We start from the raw sequence: 27,067 nt of genomic DNA, 5'->3' as shown, positions 1-27,067 counted from the left end.
GTAATAAGTCTCAATTTTGGCTTCACAATCACCGAATGCTCTTACTACTTACCTATATTGTTTTTTATATTATCTTATTTAGGTCCTCTATTTAAAATATTTTAATTACTTCATTACCACTCACTTCTGAAACTTTACCTATAATATTAGTGACTTTTGACTTTAGTTTTGATATCGCCTCGGTTCGTCATCGAGCTCTATTGAGAGCTAGAATAATGAACTAAATTAATTTGCAAATCATGAACAGTAAACAATTCGGAGGACAAATTAATTCAATTATTACTGTAATGATGATACAAGGAATTGTTTTAATTGACTTTAATGTAACAATTAGAATATTTGTTGTTTCATGGAGGTGTTTTTTATTAAACATCATCAAATTGAATTTGCAAGAACAGAACAGACTGTATCATCAATAGCCCAAAATAGAACTGCTGAACTGTAAGCCTCCTACTCGTATAGAGAGTTTGTTATAATCTCCACGCTTAGTAAACGGGTTGGAGAAGCAATTAAAAGCTTTTTTTATCAAAGAACGTTGCATCGTTGCAAAATGTATAGTTTTATAGCAAGTTCTAACCATACCCACGCAAAGTTAAAGTCAAAATTATTTATTTCAAATAGACTGAGAAGGTACTTTTGAACGTCAAAGCAAATATTACAATATTAAAAACAACAAAATGTCTGTCAGTCCTCTAGTGAAGCTATTTGCTTGTTCCAAAGTGTAGATTCCTATAAAACATATAATAGAAAATTCGTACATAATTTTGTAATTATAATAAAACACAGCTAGCTAATAAGATTTTTATATCCACGACCCATTAGTTATTTTAATCCTAACATACATACAATACAAGTTAATGCCTATTTCTAATGTTCATAAAATAATATTTGCCGATGATTTAGGACTCGATTTGAACCCTAGGCTTAAGCACTAGACGTCGACAGAGGTCAAGTTATCCGAGAGTATGAATAACGCCAGTGTCATAAGTACCTAACTACCTACACGTAGGAATTTCTTGATCCTAATATTGGAATTTCTTTACTGTATACCAATTACCATTAAGATTTATTTAAAAAAAAAAACATATTTTTCTTCGATAACGAGATAATATAGGTAGACGTTTAAAAAAAACTGGTTCTCAACGTTTTTACATTTGACTCTTGATATTTGTTCTATGCGGGAATCAAACTCACAACACATACTACTCCACAAAGAATACCTACCTTTAAAAACTTGCATCACAATTTATCATAATTCAAAATATACAATCCAATTTTTGATTACGTTGCCATATATCTTTTAAATTAGATAAAAATACTTAAATTCGTCTTGTAATTAGTTCAGTTAACAAGATTTATTATGATTATGTCAATGGACCTCATATGGTAGGTTTACGAAATGATTCCATGCCCTCCGTATTATTCTTCAAGACGCTCTGTTTTTTTAATTAAAAACATCGTCATATCCTATTTTGGCAACAGATGTTTGCGGTCATAAGAAAAAACATATCAGAATATAATTATATTTATGACACAATATTACTTGTTCATAATGGGAACTAATGTTGTTTAATTGTATTAAATCAGATAACAATTAAATCTATTATTATACAGAGAACGAAAACGTAAAATGCATTCATAACTCGACTTATACTCGTATTTACTTACAATAATATGTAATAAATTAATTACTTACTAATAATTAATAATTAATATTAATAAAATATTAATATTATTATTATACGTGTACTGGACCCTCCTCAAAAAACACAAATTAGAAACAACCAGCCTATGGTGGAAAGAACAGCTCACTCAACCACAAGTCAAAGAAAATGATACAGCCAAAATAATGTGGGAGATTCCAGTTCAGACAGATGTCACAGTTACGCACAATAGACCAGATATTATTTACATAAATAAAAAAGATAACAAAACATATTTAATAGATATAACAGTACCATCAGATTACAATATAGGAGCCAAAGAAATAGAAAAACTAAGTAAATATCATTTATTACAAAAAGAAATAACCCGGTTATGGAACACACAAGCACAAGTCGTACCCATAGTCATAGGAGCGTCCGGAATGGTAGCTAAAAGTATCCACAAATATTGCACACAGTTAGATTCCAACATTAACATACACATCATACAGAAACAAGCAGCCATCCATACAACCACCATCCTCACTAAAGTTTTAGGGAATACAATATACGTCGATAGGGAACGCGATCCTCCTCTTCCTTGAGGGTCTCAGGGCGGGAGGATTGTGGAATACCGACTCTCACGAGTCGTGATGTAAGGCATTACACCACACAATTAATATTAAAAATCCATTGATATTATTAAAATGAAATAACCCTGTAAACAGAAAACACATTCAGACGTATTCATTTTGAATAATTACATATTTCTCCGTACAAAATAAACCCCAGCTTTTAAAACACGAGTAAATAAATAATAAAAATGAAAATAGTAATGCACAGCTCAAACATGCCAGGTAACATTAATTTATATTAAAATTCCGACCAAATTATGCCCGAAGCTGTGTACATTTAAAATGTCGACTTTAACCTATGAATCTGATTGATATTAAAAAATTTGCAATAAAGCTGGAATCGAAAGTGAAGTAATAGTTCAGTATCGATTTTATCGTTACTACAGTTACAAAAGCAGAGCTCTCTGATGAACCTGAACCTTTTTAATTGCGCATCATTTAAATGGAATCCGTGCGAGTGCTCCTTAGTCCGTGATTGGCCATTATTAAATATTTTGGTGTGTATCAAAATTGGTATAAATAGATCCTGCTGCAGTCTCATATTGCCTGAAAACTTTCCCTTTTAAACAAAAATAATCGTTATTATATTCAGACTTAAGAGGCCTTGTTAGTCAACAAAAGAAAATAACGTATGTATCTAAGTGTGCAGACAATTTTACTTTACCAAAAGAAAATCGTCAAGTTCTTATTGTGACATGAAAATGATATGATGTCTACTCACCCCTACATTTTAGTACTCCGTATTATCCATGATAAGTAGGGTAATAAAAACCAAAACATAATATTCATTATAAGATTGTTCGACCCCTGGGTGCATCGTTTAGGGTTAAGCGAATAGGGAAGGATGTTGTAATTTATCGATATCGATAAAGAATTATTTTTTATAAAAAATGACATTATTATTGAAAAGCTTTAATTTTTAACATGGTCAAAAGAATAATCTATAAAAGTCGTTTAATTCACGTGCCAGTCAGTCGACAATCGCAATCATTGGGAGATATTTTGAATTGTTTTAAACAAAAGCTAGTCCGCGATAAAAAGTCACGTGCAAAAGTCAGTTATACAATAATCAGTTTAAGATAATTCATATTTGCTGTAGGTACGAACTGGTATCAGTAAATTAAATAATCCAATGTTAGAAACTTATTTATTTTAATATTTCTCGTGGACTACTATCGGGGTTACAATAACAACCTCAAAATATCAGAGTACTAGTAATTTGGTTGTGACCTTTGTTTAATTAAACAAAATAGTTAAACTGTAGTTACCATTCAGTTATCAATATCTTTATTTGGTTAATATATCGTTGTTTAATTTTTAAATAAGGTCGTTATTTAATCTCAGTTATAGTAAGATTCGATAGCAATAAAATAATAAATAAGGAAAATGAATGTAGTTGAATGAAAATATTCGAATACTATTAATAAGTATTTATTTAATCGATAACTTTACAACTCTTTCCCTCGCCTACACAAAGTATTTGCGTGACGTCGTCGCCAATCGATATTTAGTTGGTATTCATTATAATTGTATGTTGTCTATTGAACTCGCAATAATTTCTTGCTTATCTGTATCGCGGTAAAATAAATAAAAATGTTCGGGGATGTCACCGATAAGGTACCTGTAATAGAAAAATTAAATGCTAAATTGTTTTTCTTTTGTTTCTTTAAAGTCTAAATATAAGCTGTTTAGCATTTGCCCATGACTTTGTCCGCGTTTTATCATTCAGAACTTTGGCAATGTTCTCTTTTATACACGCTTCGGTAATAAAATTCATTTTCTAAAACATATCTACTAATTTCCATGTGCACTGTCTGTCCGTCTTGTTTTATCGGCAACCTTACAAAATGTCGTATAGACCAACTGTATTACATTGAAATACTAAACAGCAATACCACAACATTTTGCCAAATTCTTATTAAAGACTAATAAACTACAAAAGTCAGTTCTATGTAACTAGTTACCATTATTTAACTTATTTCTAACGACATCGTTCGTAACAGATAGGGAACTTGTTTAAAACTTTATACTGACAGCGTTATTAACCTAATTTGAAGAGTTTCCCTCGGTATTCAATTTTTTTCGTATAACCTTTGTGTTCACGCAAATCAGAAAGACTTGGTTATTTTTACTTATAAATTCTTGGCCAAAGATTATGTAGCAGACATGACGTCAAATAAAAAAAAAACGATAAAATGAACAATAGACACGAAAATATATGTATTTTTCAACTTTTACAGTAAATAAAAACACATTTTACGAAAATTTCGTATATTCTTGACATCTTTGCTTGGATAGTTAACAATTAAGGTTATAGATTTTACGTATTCCAATATTAAAGCTCAGACCTTGACCAAAAAATAATATCAACAAAGACTTGAAACTAAACACAAGCAATAGGTACAAAACGAAATACCCACTATAGGAACACGAAACACTAAAATATTGAGTAAACCAAAGTGATCAATTTCGGTTTCCGCAATCAGAAAAAGTATTCTGACATAGAATAAATTTCACTATTAGCTACATTGAATACAAAAGTTCGCGTGTTCTCCTACATTTTCCCAGTAGTCCACGATACGTGGGTGATGATAGATGTCTCCGCGGTTGTAACAGGACATTAAATTGGCAATATTGATATATTTAAGTACCGCACTGATAACAACAAGTCCATGTTTGGACGATCCTAGATAACCTCTCTTTAGAGGCCGAATAGTGTAGAAATATTGATAAAGATACATATGTATAGCGCGTGCTCCTAGTATTTACACGGATCAAGGATCTACTGAACTACTCCAATTTGGCATTTAGTAAATATTATTTTAATGTTTCGTTCAATTTTATAATTAGATGATAAAGTAAACGATGCGTATGCGGCGTTCAGATGAGATTTGTAGAAATTATATTTTTCTGATTCTGATTATGACGGCATGTAATGAAGTTATTGGCCAATAGCCAAGCTAAAAACTACATTTTTGGTGTCTAAACTGTAGCATTAGAGTTGTTTTTGCAATAAATAGAGTACTAAACAAGACAACTAAAATAAAACTCGTCTATTAAAAATTAAAATTGATTTTAAAATTCGTATGTTAATCGGTCTTAACTAGGGCTCTGTTTACACGGCAGCGCACGGTCTTCCAGACGCATCGCGACGTCTCTTCCGTCGCGAGCTGCAAGCGAGACATTCCGATCGCGACATTATCAGTCGCATGTCGCTCGCACACCTGATTTATGTCGCCCACTGCACACGCTCGTGAACTTTGTGTTAACTGTATAAGGCCGAGGAGGCACTCAAGATTAACATCACTCTTAGGGTGGTAACTCGATTGAAATCAGTCTCACTCGTTATTTTATCGATAAGATCTTTATCGATATCTTTCACAGCTTTACGATGTATCATCCTACATAGATTTTACTCGATAAATCAATGTTACGTTTTATTTTGAGGCATAAAATTCGACATTTAAGTGATGGACGTGTATGGTAAAGGTTTCTACAGAGCCATATACAACTCTAGAGTACATAACGAAATATTGAATATTGGTAATGTTGTACAAAATTATCCATCAAATCCATACATTAAAAAATAGTAACATTCACATAAAATTTTCGCCTAAACTTTTCCTGCTTTGTTGAGCTTTCAAACGTAAATAAAAACATGATCGCAATGAGATGACGGTATAATTATAGTTTGTTTACACGAAGTAGTGAATCACATAGTTCTAATACATTTTCTATTGGTTCGAGTTTTATTTTATGTACCTAGTTAGTCACAGTTTCCATTTATCTTTTCCTTCTCACATTAGAAATAGCATAATTAACAATATTACGTCAACTAGAGGCGCCACAATAATATGTACGAGTAAATTAATTGTAAATAAATTATTTCAGATATGTACAAATTAATAAACAAGTTCTCAAGTTAATTTGATCTTGTCATACATTTTAAAATGTAATGTGTTATTTGCTTTGAGGTCAATGACAAAACCATAAGTTGTGCATTCACCACACACACACCGCAATATAAAGATGTCAATACTTAGCTGACGATTGCTAAAAGTTTTCTGTGTGTTAAGACCAAAATCCTAAGAAATAGAAGTATAGAGGTAGAAAGTTTTACACAATTCTTCCCAATTTTCAATCCAACCTAAAATGTGAACCTCAGTTTGTCCCTTATCGTACGTACATAACATTTCCTGTATTTATTATATGTACATAATATAAATTGATTCATACAATGACCACTACCCCATGTAAGGCTATTAATAAATAAATATAGAACGAGTTAAGTCATAAATGCGGTCATCAATCACTATAGCTTGTGGGATATAATTGAACCAGTAATTAGTAGGCATTGAAAACAGATTAGGTACATGTGAACTCAGGAGTTTCTATCAGCGAGCAGCTTCAATAGCAAAACAACAATACTATTAAGGACATTATTATACTTTAACGGTATCGCTCCAACTCTGCGGTAAGTTGGTCATTCAAATCTGAACATTAAATCTTAGGTCGTATGATATATTTTGAAACGTCAATACAAAAAGCTGTAAGCACGGAGCTCGCGCACTGTCCGCGCGCTTACAGCCTTTTTGTATTGTTTTCAAAGCAAAAACGCCGTGCCGGAGCCGTGCCGTTTTTTAATTAATAAATCTTTCTTCTAACTAATAATTTTATTTTATTTTTCTTATTATGCTTACTTGATAGTTGAACAGGAAATTTTATGTCTCCAATTAAAATACAAACAATTGTTTCACATCTCGTACACAAATCAAGAACTAGGAAATCACATCGAGAAAGCTAATGTACTCATTATCTAGCTATTTACATACTTATTGCGAATGTGATGTCAATTTACGGAATGTATAAAAAATGCGACCAAGGTTGCCTACAACACGATGACACTTATACGGTGACGATGTTAAAAATAAGTAATTTAAAAAACTAAAAAACCCGACTGCGTTTCTTTATAACATGAAAATGAAAAAAAAAACCCTAAAACAAGAATACAAGAAAAATTTAAGCAGTCGGGACCCATTCTAAATATTATGAAGACTTAGTGAGGGCACACACGGCTGGCTTTCTAGAATGGGTCCCGACTGCTTAAATTTTTCTTGTATTCTTGTTTTAGGGTTTTTTTCATTTTCATGTTATAAAGAAACGCAGTCGGGTTTTTTAGTTTTTTAAATTACTTATTTTTATTTTATTTTCTTTTAGTTTTATTATTTATTATATTTTGATATATCTAGTGTCACTCTCACAGTAAATACGAATCTAACGACACCTCTCAAGCCAAAATCCATCGAGTCGTTTAGGCTAGAGAGTGAGCAATATTCGAATTTGGCGCCAAAAATCCGCCATTTTGATTTTATTATTATTTTGATATATCCAGTGTCACTCTCACAGTAAATACGAATCAAACGACACCTCTCAAGCCAAAATCCATCGAGTCGTTTAGGCTAGAGAGTGAGCAATATTCGAATTTGGCGCCAAAAATCCGCCATTTTGTTTTTTTAAACATTTTGATATATCCAGTGTCACTCTCACAGTAAATACGAATCTAACGACACCTCTCAAGTCAAAATCCATCAAGCCGTTTAGGCTGCAGGGCGTGCCAAACAATTATACATACATACATACATACATACATACATACTTACATACATACATACTCTCGAAAAACATAACCCTCCTTCTGGCGCAGTCGGGTAACTAACAAAATATTTACTTACGAATTGTGATCTGTGAAAAATTTAAGAAAGTAAAGATAACCTATAATGTTGCACTTTGCTTCAAAAATGTAGGTAAAGAATTAATTTATTTAGGTTAGATAGTAATTATGTATGTTTGTAGAAATGTTTTAAGTTTACTATCACAATGTTAGTCATATATTCTAGTGACGTATGTAAAGTAAATCAAGTTACCTATACATTATGAAAAACTTCAAGCTTTCTGCCCAGGAGTTCTTAGCTGCCTAAATGACTATTACCTAGGTAGATACAAAAAGTCAATAACTATAGTACATAATTTGCGATGTCTATGTGAAAGAAACACGAAAGAAATAGTATTGTGCGTAGGTAAAGCAAAAACTGTTTAAGAGACAATAGCGTGAAAATTAAACATAAACCTAGAATAAAATGATGACAGTACCTACAAACAAATCCAGGAACATTATAATAGTAAATGATATTACGCTAAGGTAAACAGCAGGCCAGTAAAAGGAGTTTTGCAAAAGTTTTGTGTCACTGGGGTGTTGGTACTAGTTTAAAGAACACAGTCTTCATTTGCCTATGCTGTGCCCGCGGGCCGTTGCGTGCACCGCCCTCATTCAGTACATTTTATGACATACTTCCGACTTAGTATTTCACTTTTTGTTTAAACTATGTTTGTCAGTACGCCTGTAATTATGTCCAAAGAACTTGTTTGTCTGTAGTGCATTCTTTCTTTGCATTTGAATAAGATGGGTCACAGTCGCGACGTACGTTTACACCGCATGTTTTAAAACGTCTCAGGTTTTTTTTTTTGGTATTTTATTTAAAAACCATTTCCTATACAAAAATGTAAAGTTAGTAATGTCCATAGATGACAATTCGAAATGCCGATATTTATGTTTATCTAACCCACTAATTTGGTAGTAGCAAATATTTTTAACTCTAACAATCACTGTACTTGAGATAATAGGTACTTATATTTTGGATCTTCATTGCACGTTATGAAAGACTGCTTATTTAGTTAAATAGCGAAACCAGGAATCCTTGTCTATAGACTTAGGTAATTTCTTTCAAATTAAAGTCTAGTCTGGAGTAGTTGTAGAGTGTAATAGATTGACTAACTATCTGGTGTTAATCTTTTAATTGAAGATACGTGTGTTTAACCGAGAATCCCGGAATGCAGCGTTCCTACTTATCACGGTGATGTCACATACTAGGTATATAGTCTATGAGTAACGGGTGACAACATCAACGGTGGACGGATAGTATAAATAACTAACACATATTTTAGTCTAGGAGCTAGAACTCGGCTGATAAGCTTATTCATAACATTGATACTGGTTTGAATAAACATTTGTTTTGCACGTCGCATCGCTATAATAACCGTTATTGCGGAACTCTTACCCCCAAGTCTCTTAGAATAAAATATCAATCTTGTTCTTAAATCTATACGTTAGTTAGAACAAAATGTAGGTAAGAGATGGCAATCAATTACTGTGTGGTTTATTTATTGTCTTAATAAGAATCGGCAAACAACTACAAAAAATACTAAATCTGGTGTCACGGACTTGTCCATCATCTATCAAATTTCTTCGAACGACTACCGCATTGACATCGTTTTGAGAAGTACAGAGGTTGTGAACCATCACGTCTTCAATTGCTACAGCTACGACAAATCTTTCGAATACTGCTCGCTAATGATTTCTCAGAATGTCTTAATAAATGGAGCGGACACCCGACATGTTGTTATGCAATCACGCATAGAGGTTGTGTCATTGTTTTGTTAATAGTCACTTATGTACACGCCGACACCTAATCGGACTCATTCATGATTACTTACTTAGAAATGAGTGCTAAGTGACGTTAGAATCTTTATGAAAATGGTTATATTGTGTGTTGGTGTCGTTTTTATAGTTTATTTTAATGTAAAGTAAAGAGTTTTATTATTTGGTTTATGAATATGGGTTTATGGTTTTTCGATAATTGAACCGAAAAGGACATCGTTAGATAGCATATTTATTGAATTGGAATTGAACTGGCACTGACAATATTAAGTAGGTATTAAAAAAGTTTACAAGTGAAAGTAATATTCAACAATTATTTTAAAACCACAGATAACACGAATCAAATCAATAGATTTTGATTCGTGTTATCTGTTTTGAAATGTCGCATGAAATATCATGCGACATTTCAAATCAATACATGGGGCAATTTTTAGGTCAGTAAAAAATAATTGCCAATTTTTTTTTTTTTTTTTTTGTAATTCTACCAGAATTTCGACATCATCTCTACATTACAATAGCTATGTTACAATTATGTCAGATATTTATAAAAATTATGGACTAGGCCAGCTCCAATATTACGTTTAGTTTACGATACAGTTTCGGGAAAGACTTGTAAAGCGTGACGGGGTCAACGAAACGTCATCGGCGGAAGAATACGACGGATATGAGCTTCGCAAGAAATTTTACTATTTACGCGTTCCACGTGATTTTACGTCAGTACCTACATATGTTAGAAGAAAATATATTTCTTTGAGAAACTTAGTAATAAATACACTAGGACTAATTAGAAGTATCAGTAAAGAGTTCTGTAGTATAAGTACCTATATAAACAGTAACAAAGAGGTTGTGCCAAGTCCATGCAGATTCAGAAGAATTATTGGTAAAGTCGCGAGAACAATAAAATTTATAGGCTTATATAATAATATTTTAATCGAATAAACCATGACATATTTCAAAAATCTAACAGAATGACGTGGTCTATTATTTAATGAACGCAATAATTAACACGTTATAATTATATTAAACAATAAACAGCCAACTGTTCGGTCAGGGAATAAATTGGAAGATATTAAATTACTGCATGTCACAGTAATATGACAGTAACGGGCAAACTGGTCATTTCAGGTGCTGAATGAACCTTTAATTGTCAACTATCGGAACATCGATGTAAATTAGAAATGAAGTATTCAACTGTTTATCAGGTTTTCGATTCATTTTAAACGTATTGTTTCAAAGAGACAAGAGGACAATTTGCTATGTGATGGTAAAATAGCATTTGGAAATAGTGTGTATGTAAATGAACAACGTTTAAAATAATGTTAGGCGACGTAGCTGGTTCTTTGGCTTTAGTTCTAGTGTTCTCAATATTTTTTGAAACTTGCTTTGTTCACCATTTGTTTGAATACAAGAAGTAAATATGTTATAATTGAAAGTTAATCAAGTTTAAACAATTCCCTTATATCCGTTGCTTGCGCGTTCAATAGCAATAAAGAAAATATGTCATTCGTATTCAATTAGTTAAATACATACAATTAATTAATTAAACATTTGTTCTTTAGCAAAACGTACCCTGGATTAGTATCCTATTGATGTGCTTTAGTTCGAAAGACGGTTCGTAGATAGCAGTCATCAACAGATAGCACACATCATTCTATAGGGGTGATTTTCCATCTCTATGTAGTTATAATTCGAAGATGTAATAGCTAAGCTGTGAAACTATGTGAACGTTTCCACCGATACTAAGCTATGTAGCTGTGCAAGGAAGATGCGCATCTCGAGTATACGATATATCGATAAATCGAAAGCCAAAGCACACACCTATCACTGTAGCATACATCTTTCCATATAAAAAAACATAGCTTAGCAAATTCGGTTTCCATCAATGCCAATGTGTGCAAATGAATTTGATTGGCAGAAGTCAAACGCACCCACTGCAACGTAGCATAGCAAATATCTGGTGGAAAAGCACCGTAACAAGGTTTTGACAGTTCAATATCCAGTCAAGTCTTATATTGATAGCAACCGAAACCTTTTGACATAGGCAATATAAAGCCAAAATGCAAATATTCGATTCTACGTAAAGCTAGCTCCCATCCAGGTTTAAATTCTGAGATACTAGGTTTTAGGCTTTGAGTAGAGCGATGTGTTTGTTGGTTTATAACGTCTCTGATATAAGATCAGAGAGTATTGATTAAAAGCAGACAATTCACTTTACAGTTGTATATCCGTAACAAAAAAAAAAATTCAATTAATACTGGTTTTATTTCTCTTAAAAATGATGTGTATTACTTGTTAATGTAGATAAGGACGTAGACCTATTAACTTATTTCTCTAAAAATTAAGAATTAAGAGATAATTTATCATTTTTACTGGTAGATTTAAATTTCAGTATTAAACTCTTTTATACGACCATTTTTTGTAACTAATCGACTACATGGAAATTAGACACGAAGACACACTTTGTATGGTATAATATTACGTCAAATTAGACTAATATTACTATGATATAATAATTATGACAAAATCAAACCAAGGGCAAATTTATTGAAGTAATACATGTGAAGTAGTCGATGATGAGACCTTGATTGGATCACTCACAAATTGTAATTTAGTGTGACAACCGTGGCCAACACATAATGTTAATGTAATAGCAATTCGTTTGTCCATCTCTATCGCGTAGTTACAACCTGAAATTATAATATAGTTACGAAAAAAGTAAAAAGAATTTGCCGATTAAACCTGAGGCACATACACAAAATTAGTTTATCATGGGTCCGCTTTATATTATCTTTCATAGTTATATTTGTATCTCCTTAAAACTCATTCCGTACATGTTAGGGAATACATACTCGTATACATATGTATTAGAAAACTATGTAATAACTAGCTTCTGCCCGCGGCTTCGTTCATGTTCCCGTGCGATGAAATGTATCCTTTCACCCAAGTCAGCTCATGACCATTTCAGCGTGATTAACAGAGAAACATAAAAAAAATGCACATTTATAATGTTAGTGTGATAAGCTACGCAAATCTAAGGATTAAACTAAATGTCACGGACTCTTCTCTCTTTTACATCATCCTCATCAAGGCACAAGACGTCCTCTACTGAACGCAGCTTCCCTCCCCTCAATCACTTCCAAATCATCCAGTTGCTTATCTTTTGAACTCACGACTAAATTGTTACCTAACTAACAAAATATTACTCAATGAAGTTATCATCAGTTTACACAAGAACAATGTTACGGATGTAGGTACCTATGTTGCTTCTTGTTTAAAATATTGAATGAGTCTTATCGTTTGTTTCAACTTTATATTACCTCTTAGATAAAACTATATCAATGTGAATAAAGTTTATTTTTGCGTGACGCGATCACAAATATTTGCTCTGCGAAGATTAAGTACCATATCGTGTCATTACTTATAAATATCGATTGACTGAACGACGCATAGAAAAGTCACATCCAAACTAGCAAAGAAGTTATTTATTTATTTTATCATCATACTTATATTTTAAAAAATAAGTTAATAATAATATTCTGAAAAGAAATTACAATACGAAATTATAATTATTGTTAGTTAAAATAATCCTAAATGTCGTACGGTACTCAAAGTCATTTAATGGTTACTTAAACCAGTCCTTAGCAATTGTTTTCGGAGCAAAATCGTTACTAAGGAATAGTTTAAGTAATCATTAAATGTATCTGAGTACGGAAGTAAGTAATCAAATGTAAAGATTCTTAAGGAATTTTGCGTTTTTTTTTTTCTAAAAGAATCTATTCTGAAATTCCTTTGGAGCAGGAAAACAGGCAAGTATTTATGAGCATACCAAGTTATAAGCAAACTACTTATTAATAAAATTGATATACTTGTTGAACTAGTATTTTAAAATACCTGCATCTTCATATTAAATTATAGTAAACTCCATAAGATCACTTATTTCATTACAAGTACGTTTATTTTTAAGGCAACGCTACACTAGTTGCATGAAGACAAAACTAAGCTAGCGATATATTTGCAGAGCGTCGAAAAACTAACCTAATGTGAAATAACATTCTCCTAAGTACGGCATCGTCACGGCAATGTTACATTTTCATGCAGACAAAAAGTTGTAACGATGAGAAAATAAAAAAACAATATATTTTTAACACGCTTTCATTAGCTTGGGTTGTAACTACACTACAACGTCGTTTGAATCTGTTCATATTACTGGAAATCATAACATTACTGGAGAAAAAAATATGTAAAATTTTATAAATACACCTCTTTTCCGTTCAAGGGAGTAAAAGGAGGTACGTAACACCATATCATCTTACTAACATTATAGATGCGAAAGTTTGTGTAAAATTATGTTCATTACTCAATCACGTCAAAACGGTTGAAGGGATCGGTATGAAATTTGGAACAGGAGTAAACTATAGTCTGGAATAACACAGGCCACGAAAACGTGGCAGAAGCTAGTAAAGCTATAAAAAACTGCCGTCTTACCAGCCTCGCCAAACATGCATTGTGGCACGATCTTTTTAATACCCCAAGTCAAGTTGACTGTGTGTAATATAAGATGATCTTGTGACAGCACCTCGTGGCTTCTCCTTTGTGTCTCGGATTCAAGAGAGGTGACATTTTATTCATGTTTAACACACGTTTTGGGTGTTAAGTACACGTTATTAACTCGTAAGTAACTAGCAATGTGCATTGGAGTTGCTCTTGAAATAGTACCACGGGTTGTGTTCTACGACTGGTTAAAATGTTAGTAAGAAAGATTGTTTTATGTTGTAAATAATTATAATAAATAATATTGAACATAATTTTAGATTTGATGTTTAAAACATCAAGTCTCATAGTTAAATAAGGGTCAAATTAAAAGTACCCTTAAGCAGGCATTAAAAGACTGACGGCTGCTGATGAAGCGAAAGCGGTATGTAAGATTTGTATTGGCGTTTCATTGTCTCTGCCTACCCCCATGGGGTCCCAAGTTCCAAAGTTATCAACAAATCATAAAATACCTTGCTTAATAAGGCAACATGACAATAAAGGTGTACTGCTTATCCCATTTTGTATACTCATCCGGGTATAACAAACGAATTAGACGTTTTTATTTAGCTAAACTTAACTTATTTATAATAATTCATTTTACAGCCGCAAATTGTGACGTATGATTCGCTTAGCTACGCCAGTAAAAATCTCAAGCATTGTATTGTGCCACGTATAAAAATACACTCTATTTACCAACGGTTAGGGTTAAAAGTTGTAGAGTGACGTTAGGGACGGTTCAGCCCTTTTGGTAGTGCGAGGGTTGATAAGAAACCCGATTAATGTTACTTAAAGAGCGATCTTGAGGTGGTTCCTTAGATAGGGTACATACTTTACTACTTAGAAGCCTGTGTTTCACGCCACTGAGAAAAGGCTAAATATTTTCACATCAAACACCATTCCTCGGTTTTATTTTTACAATTATATTTAATTGTTTGTAATGTTTCCTTGCTACGAAGTGCTGGAGGAATTTCTGTTTTATTTTCTAATTAAGTCTAGAAGTGTTTTAAGTCATTTGGTCGAGTTTAGAAATGTATGTCTTTATGATGATAGAGATATCTGGAAAAGCCGCTTAAAAGGTAAGAGGCAAAGTTTGCGATACCCCCAAAAATACAACCACAAGACAAAAAAGTGAACTATTAACTGTTACACATTTTCTTCCGTATTAGGTACAGCTATCCTTCACATTCCTTAATATAATTTAATGGCAGTAACATTTAATATATATTTTTTTTTTTTTTTTTTTTAAAAACGTTGCCCCACATTAGGATTTTCTCCTGTGTCGTGGGTGCGTTTACAAACATACAAGTTCACATACACATGACACCCAGACCCGAAACAACAATTTGTGGATCACACAAAGAGTTGCTCCGTGCGGGAATCGAACCCGCTACCCGTTGCGCGGCAGCCAGTTACCCAGCCACCGCACTAACCGTGCAGTCAATATTAATATAATATTTAAATAATAGGTATAAATCACTGAGGTGACGAATCCATAGAAAACAGTGAATGCATCCAGCCGTCTTGGCCCTAATCTGAAATTTTCCCGCGCTTCGCGTTCAATGCTAATCCGTTTACGAGTAATATGCTAAGTAAGTATGTGGTTTACTACACTATAACGCAAGTGATTCTGTAAGTAAGTTCACACTTGCATTTCCCTCAGTGATTGAAGACACGTTCGAGTTTCTCGTTCAATACTAACGTTATAATGTTATAGGTTACGGTGTAAACGCGAAGGTCTACTTGTTTTGTCTTTGCAAGGAAAATGAGCGATATTATGGTACGTTTTATGTGTTTACAGATACATTTCTTAAAGCCTCTGGATATGCTAGATTACTCCAACCAGATTTTTAATTTATGTAAAAGGTCATTCTTATAAAACAATAGAAAATTGATCCAAAAATAGCGACGTAAAAATCTTAGAATTATCAAACGGTATCATTGTTAGAAAATGTCCCCTTATTGTCTAAAGAGAACGTGGTAACAAGTCGGTCGGAATAACACCTCGGGAACATCCAACTAGCCGGCTAATCCCCGCAACTGTCGTTCTAAACTTCCTCAAGTGTCGACCGGACTCTGGAAAGCCTTGTAAAATCTAGTCAGACCGAAACTTTGCTAGCAAAAAATCTCCAGCAGCTCGGTCACCGCAGAATTTTTCAAAGAGTTCCAAAACTAGATTTCTCCTCATTAAGCTCGATTTAACAAGCCTATAAAATAAGAAACGATAATCTCCAGCCATGCAGGGCTTACATTACATACATAAATGTATGTGGGACTGGATAATTTAACGGAATGTCAATGTTTTAAATTCTTGTGCAATCAGAGTAATATGCTGTATCTACGAGTATTTTACCTCGCACGTAGTATCAACAACAGAAACGCTCATTAAAACTAGGCAGTAGGTTTGTTGTCGCGAAAAAACCTAATAATAATCCCATCTCATTCCTCGTCATTTCAGCTGTGCCGAAATATCTCGTGATGCCTCTTTATACGATCCCTAACCGACTTCAGTTCGTTACTAAGTAGTCGATTTCCTTCGAATCCCATCGAGTAATGAGTTATTCAACCCGCGAGATGCAGTCATAGGTTGCTTGACGGTGTTCCCGCCAACGCTGCTGCCGCCAGTCGGCATCCACCCGTGCGCTCGGACGCACGTCCTCGCTACACCCCGCGCGGTCTCACTACAACCCGTAAGTTTCGCGACACATCGAACACCACATAGAACGGTAACAAATCAGTGGAAGTTATACAAATTGCTTCAATATTTTTACTAACGTTAAAAAAAAATATTTCTCCCTAAAATTGGCATCGAATGCTTCACGGTTGCACGTCTTCGGAGAAAAATAGTTTAAGTAACTTTTCGACGATTGCATCGGCGGGGAAAACTTAGCGTTCTAACTCTTGACAGGTCTCAGCGTACTTTTAAATTGTGAAAAATTAAGAATTTTCGGCCGCCGGCAGGTGAAGGCTTACGTTATCTCGTTATCATTGCAAACAATAGTTAGATCAAACTGCTGCTATCACGACACGTAAGATGTTTTACGACATTCTAGATAATCTTGGCACTGGTGACCTATTGTACTATTAATTTGGGTTAATTTATTCTGGTTAATTTGGTATTTTAAAAAATTAAGATATATAAAACATGTAATATACATTTTCTTGTATGTAAAAACGGGGTTTAGAACGTCTTAAATGTGTTCAAATTTTAAAGCATTTATTATTTTTTATAAAACCCGTTTGTGCGGAAACTGCAGCCCGCCCGGAGGTCCCGTCGGACAAATCCTTAAAAGTGCTTCTAATACGCGTCGAGTCCGGAAACAATAAAGTACTGTTCTTTCCAAGATCTAATAATGTAACTAAAATCTCTGCAGATATGTTCAGTCTTAACTATTCGCATTGACCCATTTTATGATTTAAAATATACGAAATTAACAACATTGTCATATAATTGTTAAAACAATAGCTTTACTAATTGGATTTTGTAATTTAATAAACACAATACGTAATATCAACGTACCTTATGTGCGAAAGCATTGTTGTACCAGCAAACAAAATTTGACGCAATAAAATTATGATCAACACCCATTTTTTTTAACGCAACGTACCTTAAGTATATTGAAAATGAACTTTTCAAACCTGTATGTATTTTTTATTACATAGAATTTTACCAGTCCTAAAAATATTAAATTATTTTAAAGCCAAACTAAGCTCCTTGACGCAAATATGCAATCTTATTTAATTCAGTAAAGTCGGCGATTATCACGAATATATATAATTATTTTTCCGTCCGCAACTTTACTCGGCTACTAAAAGAAAAAAAAAACTATCCTATATCACTCTCTAGCGCTCAATCCAGCTAAAAACTAAAATCTTACTACAAACGCGTTAAACGTTACAACATTACAAAACTATTAGCAAAAATCCTTATTTATGGTAAAATAATAATTATAATTTTGTAATTATGTATATAAAAAAATATTCAGTGTAATAATTGATATACCTTTAAATTTCAAAAGATGAAACTTCGTAAGGAGCTTAGGGGTCTAAGCGCGATAAAAACCAGCTAAAGGGCTAGGTATTTTAAATAATACTAATATTTGAAATACCTTATTATCTAGGATTCTAAGCTTCCTGTTTCTCAGTAACATCAAAAGCACATTCAAATCAAAAGGCATTTTGGAATAAAGTCTCTGTACAGCTTCCGAGATGGTAAAAAAAACCATTTCACTGTTTTCTTTGAGGGTTAAGTTTCTTGAGATGAAAAATTCCCCAACCCTGAGTTCTCCGTTTATCTTACTATCCCGTGAGTAGTGTAATATATTAAAAAAATACTAGGAGACAGTAACACGATGAATGTTCGTGTCAACTACGAAATGTACGTATCCAGTACTTTTATGTCCGAATTAAGTTCCACTCGTGTCCGAGTTGCATTGCACCCAATGATTGTCTTAATGTTTAAAATCATTTTTTTTATTTATTTAATTCTATAAAATTTATTGCACTATTCTCTATGAATCTAGAAAGATTGAGATGTCTCTGATATTGATACATTTTTTATTATCTATCAAATAAGTAGTATGTGATTAAAATACTTAGAAAGTGATTTTTCCTATTTGAAAAAAGTTAAATAATAACTGTAGCTAAACTAATATAAATATAAAGAAAAAAAAGTATGTGTATTTTAGTTGTATCTTTGTCCCAAGATGTGCGTACACAATATCACTGGTATTTTCTGAAAATTATAACCTTTCGTATTATTATAATTGGAATAGGAACAAAAATATTGAAACTTTCATTGATAAAAAAATCTTGTGAATTAAATATATATTTAAGGATTCTGTCAATTATAATTCAAACATCTCAGGATCTCTCTCTTCTTTTTTTACAGAATTTTTATAAAACCAACGTCAAAAATTGATCTAAAAAAACTAAAGACAATCAATAAAATTTAATCTTTAAAATACACATTAACATAAATTAACATTTTGTCTAATCTTATTAAAATATATTTTTAATCGATAAACATTATTATCGATCGGTAATTCATCATGATCTAAAATCAGTTGGACAGTTGTGACGAACGAGAGTCTTGATGCAATGCTCTGCATTTTCGTAGTGCATCCGAGGAGCGCGAAGGTGCGCGCGCGCGGGTAACTAACGGTACCGATTTCATTCGGGTTAACAACCCTGTTGGGCGTAGGGTCGCCATTTTAGGGTTATTTCTTATTTTTAATATTTCGTAGTAATTGTATTGTCATTTTAGTTTGCATTGTCGGTTCTTTATGGTTAAATTAATTGGAATTATCGTTTAAACTTTACTACTATAGAAAAATAATTGAACAATAATTTGTAGGGTGTTATTTAGAACAGAAAAGTAATGAATTCTTAACGTATAATTTACTAGAGATGTGTTAATTTTTGTTGATCAAAAGTGTAACGTAATGGGTGTTTCGGTAAACACAATGTAGGCCTGTGGTTAAATATAACAAATATTATACATTATGATCAATTAAACCAACAAATGTAACTTCTCTATAAATAAACCCCCATAATATAAAACCCACATAAACAAAAATCTCACAACCCAAAAACAATTCTAAGGAACAAGAAATTGTATACGGTACATTGACTGATTATTATCGAGCACATAAACAAATCGTATCATATGGCAACCCTGCGCGTGATTCGTCCGCGTTGCCAGGTGCGCACTGCCAAATGTGCGCCGGTTCGTTAGAAACATAAATCTGAATTGTTGTTAACGCATAACCTATTAACGCATGTCCAGTCACATTAGCAAATTAGGTTACTGAACTAGATCACCTCATAATTTTAGTCTTATGTCAGTCAGTCCGTCAGCTTGGGAAATACTTGATCTGAAATGTCAAATTTACCATAGGCAAATAGGATTTAAAACGATCGGGTGAATAGAAGTGTCAATGTATTGGATTGACATTGACATTCGATTAATTATGTCAATTTACTTTTTAAACCCTACTAAGATAAAATTCTAATAATTAAATTATAATTTGTCATCGCGTCCATTGCAAAAGTATATTTAAACAGTATTTAGTAATATCTCGGATCGTGCATTCCAACACGTTAGAAAACCAGCATGCAGCATGCGCTTGCGTCTGTCCCACTACCCCACCGAGTTAGCGTGCTGCGTGCCAACGTGTTTAGACCTTACTAAGCCGAATACTTAAAACCTTCAACCATAACTTAAGCCAAAGAGTAACTCCCTATTAACCAGAATCAAAGCTGCTCAAAAACTTACATTGGCATCTAGCATACGCCCTACAAGCAAAACTAATAAAGGTACCACCTTAAGACAAAGAGACAAGGTCAAAATAAGTCTTCCTAGTCTGAAGCGTCATACTTAACTCAATACAAAAACCTCTTTGCATTCAAAATTGTACCTAAAGGCGACGTCAAAAGAACATCTTGCATTTGTCGGGACCTCCTCGAGTACTTACAGCTTATGGCAGTATACTGCATTACGACCTTATCAAAGAAAGCTAGTTTACACCAGAGAATGAAGCACAGCTTCAAAACAAGACACGAATCTACTAAAAGACGTCTTTAATGATACTGTGGCGTTGCACTGAGGTCGAGCCAACCAATTAATTGGTATCAAGACCCTTATAAGGAACAGTCTTCTAAGCATTGACCAATAAATATTTTATTGCAGCAATATTATAAAATTTATTCAAAATAATAACATAAGCTGCTTACAACTGACTTTCGAGAAGTTCCTCAGACAATATAAGCTGGTTTGAAGAAGCATGACTAGAGACGCAATGCAATTTACAATTCTTGCAATACGACTGCCGACCGCCATTGATCCGCTTACGATACTATATTTGATCTTCATCTCCCTTTGCAAGTAACTACGGACTTTAAACTGAAACAATACAAATGGAACTTGTTAAAATAATGACAGCAATATAAAAATAATACTCGTCTGTAGATATTGATCTCCTATCATTCTAATTAATAATAAAACTGCTGACAATTCTGACTGATTCGTCAATCCGAAACTGATAATTTGAAATCCTGTGTCATACGAGTTGCACAAAATAACAATACAAAATTACACGCAACGAGAGCGAACATAGGACATTAATATCAATTTACACACATATTGCCCGACAACATATTATGTACATATATGTTACTGTAAAAGATCAAACTACTGTAAATCTATAGATTTGCCAGTAAATCCTAGTATCGACCAATTACTTACATGAGTAGTGAATATCCGTAAAAATGTTTGCTATTGTAAATTTTACCAACATTCACCTGGATTCTTAGGATTAACATTAAAGGCGCAGTAAAGGTTGAAAAATTCGTATTATTGACGTGTCCGTTCAAGCAAAAGATAGGGCAAGCCGAGTTATTCTAACTAGATTACTTAAAACCCTCCGGGCAGAAATCAAAGTCTGTTTCAAATAGTCCAGGAAGGAAAGACTTTTGAACGTCAAAAACAGCTAGGTATAACATAAAACTATAATATGCTAATTCAATCTAAGCTAAACAAGTGTGTGACAATAGTTAAAAGATTAAAATAATTGACTAAGAATCAAATAACTATGGTTTTATTCCTAAAACCAACATTTCTGGTAAATGTCCACATGGATAAAACCTAGTATTTACTGAATAGGAATGATAAAACCAAACAAATCCTCAAATAAGAATAAAAACTTACCTTTACCAACACATGTCAATAAATCTTAGGATTTCCTAGTAAATCCTACGATTAAACGTAGTTCGGGCTTTGACTGTAACAGATAAACAAATCCAGTTTTTCAAATCAAATAGTTGCAATATCGGAATAATTCCAATTTACAAACAATTTTGTACCTCGTAGTGGATTAATTAATCTAATGAACTCCAGCGTACGCATAAAAAGAAGATTTAAAAACAGTTTTTGCGTTCAAAATTACAGCGATTGCTCGCATCAAACATTGTTCTGTGAACATTCTATTCATAGCCATCGAAAATACAATGTGTAAGCTACTTGTTAGACGGAGGTACCCTTGTTTTTTCTTATATCTGTTTGTTTTTATCTCTGGCACAAGTAAACATGGAATAATTTTTACAGTATTACGAACGTAATAGGAGACGAATTACTTGTGTCTAGAACAACATTGTTGGAAGTTTATTATTCCTTTGATGCGTGGATCTTTGACACAAAAGCGCGACCAACAAATAGGTTTTTACGTAAGCACGTGTTTATATAAATTCTGTAATACTGTTAAACGGTTTCAATTTGAAAACTTTCGCCATGAAATTACTATTACTACCCAAAAACGGGAGAGCTAAAACTGCTAAATCTCGTGAATAAGGCGGGTGCTGACTAAATCATTAGTACTTTTTCAGTCAATATAATAGTTTGTATAAAAGGGACACTTCCTTATGAAGGACTTTTTTCCAAAAATAAAAACAAGCATACAATATACCTAGTTTAATTGAGATTATAGCTCATACTGCCAAGTTCAGTTCCCGTGCGGATATTAAATCCGAATCTTACATACTACATATCTGATAGGAACACCAGGTCATATCTCTTTGTGCAATAAGACGTTTTATTTGAGAACGCACCCACGCCCCGTTCGAACAAACTTTTTCGTCGAAATGTTCGATTGAAAAAGTGGGAAAAGACCAGAAGTAGAAGCGAACAGAAGCATGTCTCTCTTACAGTTTTTTTTTTTTGTAAGTTCTCTTTATTGAGAGTAGTTACGTTACGATCAGTCAAGACCATATTTATCTGTATAAATAACATAACAATCAAACTTCGAACAAGTGTACCTCTCCTATCAAAAAAAGGTTTAAACTTTTTCAGTCAGTGATATTCGCATTGTTACAAAGCTAAACGCACATATTTTGTAAATGCAAACAACATATAAAAGCGAGATGTAAAACAGGCAGTGCCTTCACTCGAAGGGAGACGCCGTGTTATTTAGCCTCCAGAAACATTTAAATAGGCTTTTGATCTGCCTATGAGATGTTTGTCATAGATAACTGTGAATATATTAACTTCGATGCGTAGGAGTTTTGTTCTAAGTAATCTAACATTTATTTGTTGAACTTAAGCATCGCTTTGTAGCGTGTCGTTGTGGTAGCTTCGTAATGAATCCGCTTAAGATAGTGATAGTGAATACATGTTTCGATTATTTTTGTATTTCGTACAGTAGGTCTAGCATGTTTTTATCAGGTGACCTGAGATATGCTTTGCTGGTTCTGTTTTGTTTCGGGATTAACTTGTTTCTCGGGTTAAAAACTAATTTTGGTTGTTATTCCAGACAGTCATCTACCTCTTTCTATACCATCAACCTCTGTGCTAAATTGCATTTGAATTAGTGCAGCGGTGTTTCGTTTTTGTTTTTGAAAGAATAACAAACATACATATCTCCATACATACATACATCCTAACAAACTGTAAGTGGGATCGTATCGAGTAAACAATAGAGCTGTGGATTCGAAAATAAATCCACAATATTGAAACCTACAAAAGTAAAATGTACGTCAAAACCTATAATTGGCAGGTTATTGACAATAGCTACTAGTATATTATTTATTATAATACCATTGTTTAGATAATCCTTTACTTCTGTCATGTGATGACAGTAGAGTAGGTTATGTCTGTTACCTTTTTGCTTCCTGGTGGCTTTGACTCAGACTTTACATTCAACAGAGTCCGGGCATCAGTGATCTCTAATCTCCTGGTCACTAAGACTATGCGTGATTATTGTGGCAAACCTGTTTCATGGACAGCATATAGGTCTTTAGTATAGTGGCCCTTTACTATATTTCCCCAAGTCTTCAAGCGATTTATAATAGCAGCACTATTGCATTGTGTTGTCATTTCAAAGTTGGCTTGAAACTTTGTGCAACTGGGTCGTAGCTATACTTTGATAAAATATGGATCTGATCTACTGCTAGTGGTCAACGTTTCAATTTTTTAACAAAATTGACCTTTAATCATAAATACTTAGATTTTATATTTCATAAACAATACTTTTATAAAAAATACTGATAATTCAAAAATTATAAGTTAAGATGTGGGAGTAGAGAAATCTCTTTGTCTCTTTCTTACATAAAGGCTCTAATGGTATTGACGTCACAATACATATAGTGCGTCCCTTTTCTATATTTAGACATTAACATAATTACTTACTTTAAAGGCGAAGTAATAAATAGGAATAGATTTCCAACCATAATTTGAAAGGTTTTCAAAGATTTCTAAGCTAAACAAGAATATCTTACAGTTCTTACTCGGTTATTTCTCGGCACACTTTTGTTTTACGGACCCTTTCTTGTTCTCTCATTCATGTGTGAACAATAGATCAGACTTAGGTTTCCTAAAACATGCTGTTTCTAGCTCTAGTCTCAATTTTAAGAATACGAAGATTTTAGATAACATGTAGAATTAGAGACATGTATTTAAAAGTATGGGATAGTATGCACAGTCTCGAAATTTACATAATTGTGGGGATTTTCTACCTATGTTTATTCGCATGTAAACTTCTAATTTGCGATGCAGGATACTTATGACGTTAGCCGTTGATTTGCTCGTCGATAGTCTATATGCGACTTCTGTCATCTGTCACTTGTCAGGTGTCGCTACATAATAATGAAAAACTTTATAATTAATAATTCTCACGATGAACCGCAAACCCTTTGCTCAACAATCGCAAAACAGACCACTTGTTTTCACAAACAAATTTTAAGAAAAAAAACCAATAAAATAAATCATCGTTGTCATAGCAACAACCCTATTAATCACATTGTTTTTCAATATCTCAGTCTGTGTGACATACATAGTTATCAAATGTCCGTCAGTTACCAAGACCCTAGTATTTGATAAACGCTCGAGCGGGTCACATAAACTTGTTAATAATAATAAGCTTATCATTTCATTGACATGCCTAAATGAAGAATAGCTACTTGATGTCTTTTATCATGCCCACCATTTTTGGTCAAGGATACTGAACTATTGTACTATAGGTCTATTGGTAAGACTGCTGTGTGAGTTTTAAGAACTAATTAATTGGTCGCAAATCGATTAATTTCCTATGATATGAAAGTACTGGGCTTTTTTCGGTTTTTCGAAAATTTCTCAGTGGTAGCACGGTGTCTGAAATTGTGTCCAGTATATGGCAATATGCTTACTGTCTATTACATGGGACATATAACACAAATGGTGAAAAGTGGGTGTACATTGTATAGCGGCATTACGTGCCGTAATGAGCACCTCTGCTTACCCCATCGGGGATAAAAGGTGCGACGTTGCTTTTTTATGAAATTTACAAAAAATATGATACGTAGCTGATTATCATTCTATGTCAATTTTAAATTCGACAACGGATATTTTCATTATAATAGGTAAAGTTTATTTTTTACAAAAATCTTCTGATAACCAATAGGTTATGTTTTTATTGCATAACAATAAAATTAAGTGTACACCACACAGAAACTTGTGCTCAATATTATTGTCAGCCTTATCTCGACACGTGAACTTTATTCTTTTGCCCTTACGATACGATTTCCATTGTACGTAATGATGTAAGAAACGTGACTTGATTTTAATTGGTGATCAAAAATAATATTGGTTTATTTAAAACTTTATGTATATGACAGAATATAGCGTTTAAAGCGGACTTAATTTGAGCTTTGAACATAATATACCTAACCTTATAGAGACGCAGAGATGATAATTGAGATTAATGCATACAGCTGATGCTAAGTGAAGAAAAGATCGAAGACAATTTAAAACAAATGAGTATGGTGATAGCAGAATACAATGCATTGGTAGTTGGTAGAGTAAAACATATAGAAATAGGGATAGGGCCTATTTCTTTTAGCAGCAAGTGACAGAGACCAGACAACAGCGTTCTCTGATAAATCTGAACTCTTTTCTTCTTCTGCTAATCATGGAGGAGATAGAAAACCACTTTTACGTGGTCAAGAAGCCCATAGTCTCTAGTAGTAAATTATTATCGGCTACTCATGTATTTTGATGTAAATACAAACAATTCTCTATCCATATCGATGCGATAGTTCTTTGAAAGCGACAGTACATTCCTCTAATGTGTTTAAGATTAAATATATCGCCTACATAGCTCCGAGTTAAGATATCTGTGTATTAGGTATAGTTGCCTACTTATGGTATCATTTATGGCTCAGTGGCCGCGTGGGCGTCAGTCGAACATTTGCACTGCACACATGCATGGGTAAAACCCACTAACATTAATTTATATGATCGATAGATTTATGTAAATGGGAAAATAATATTTATATTTCATGTAAACTATCGATGTAGTTGTTCAACAAACATTTTGAGATTTTGTTAAAACATTTAGATAAATTAAACCGTGCTACTAGCTAAAACAAAACGCTTTCATGTGAAGATATAATTATTAAATTCTATCCCAGTTTAGGAGTCTATTCAATGCAAAGCAATCATCAAATCTTCTCTCTACAATACATATGTATAATTATAGAAGATACCGCATTGCAAATGCATTGTCTAGTCAACGCAGCGTATAAGAAGTAACTTGTTAGACGTATTGTATTGTTACGTTTAAGAGGCGGGTACGCAACGATTACGCGACGACTACGCGACGACACAAGACAAGAACTTCGCAGCATTACAAAGAAAGTTTCCATAGAGCTGTGCACACAGTTTGAAACTTGCACCTTGAATGAATATTGTAACTAACTACTTCTCATTTATATTACTTAAGTATTTATCAACTTAA

The 27,067-nt window shown here is 33.2% G+C and overlaps 1 protein-coding gene across 14 annotated transcripts in view; it reads left to right on the top strand.

The window, feature by feature from the left end:
* Window positions 1–27,067, top strand: part of LOC118265725 (basement membrane-specific heparan sulfate proteoglycan core protein) — a 165,312-nt gene that overhangs the window by 76,100 nt on the left and 62,145 nt on the right. Inside the window, exon 1 of one of the 14 annotated variants that reach the window (XM_050704278.1) lies at window positions 16,865–16,993. The exons of the other annotated variants lie outside the window; for them this stretch is intronic. The gene's annotated coding sequence lies outside the window, so the exon portion shown is untranslated. Of the gene's footprint in view, window positions 1–16,864; window positions 16,994–27,067 lie in introns of those variants that run through there. 14 annotated transcript variants of the gene reach the window in all.

This window comes from Spodoptera frugiperda, chromosome 25 (assembly GCF_023101765.2).
Source record: "Spodoptera frugiperda isolate SF20-4 chromosome 25, AGI-APGP_CSIRO_Sfru_2.0, whole genome shotgun sequence".
NCBI lineage: Eukaryota > Metazoa > Arthropoda > Insecta > Lepidoptera > Noctuidae > Spodoptera > Spodoptera frugiperda.
Note: the sequence above shows the minus strand (reverse complement) of the source record. Positions and strands in the feature narration are given on the sequence as shown.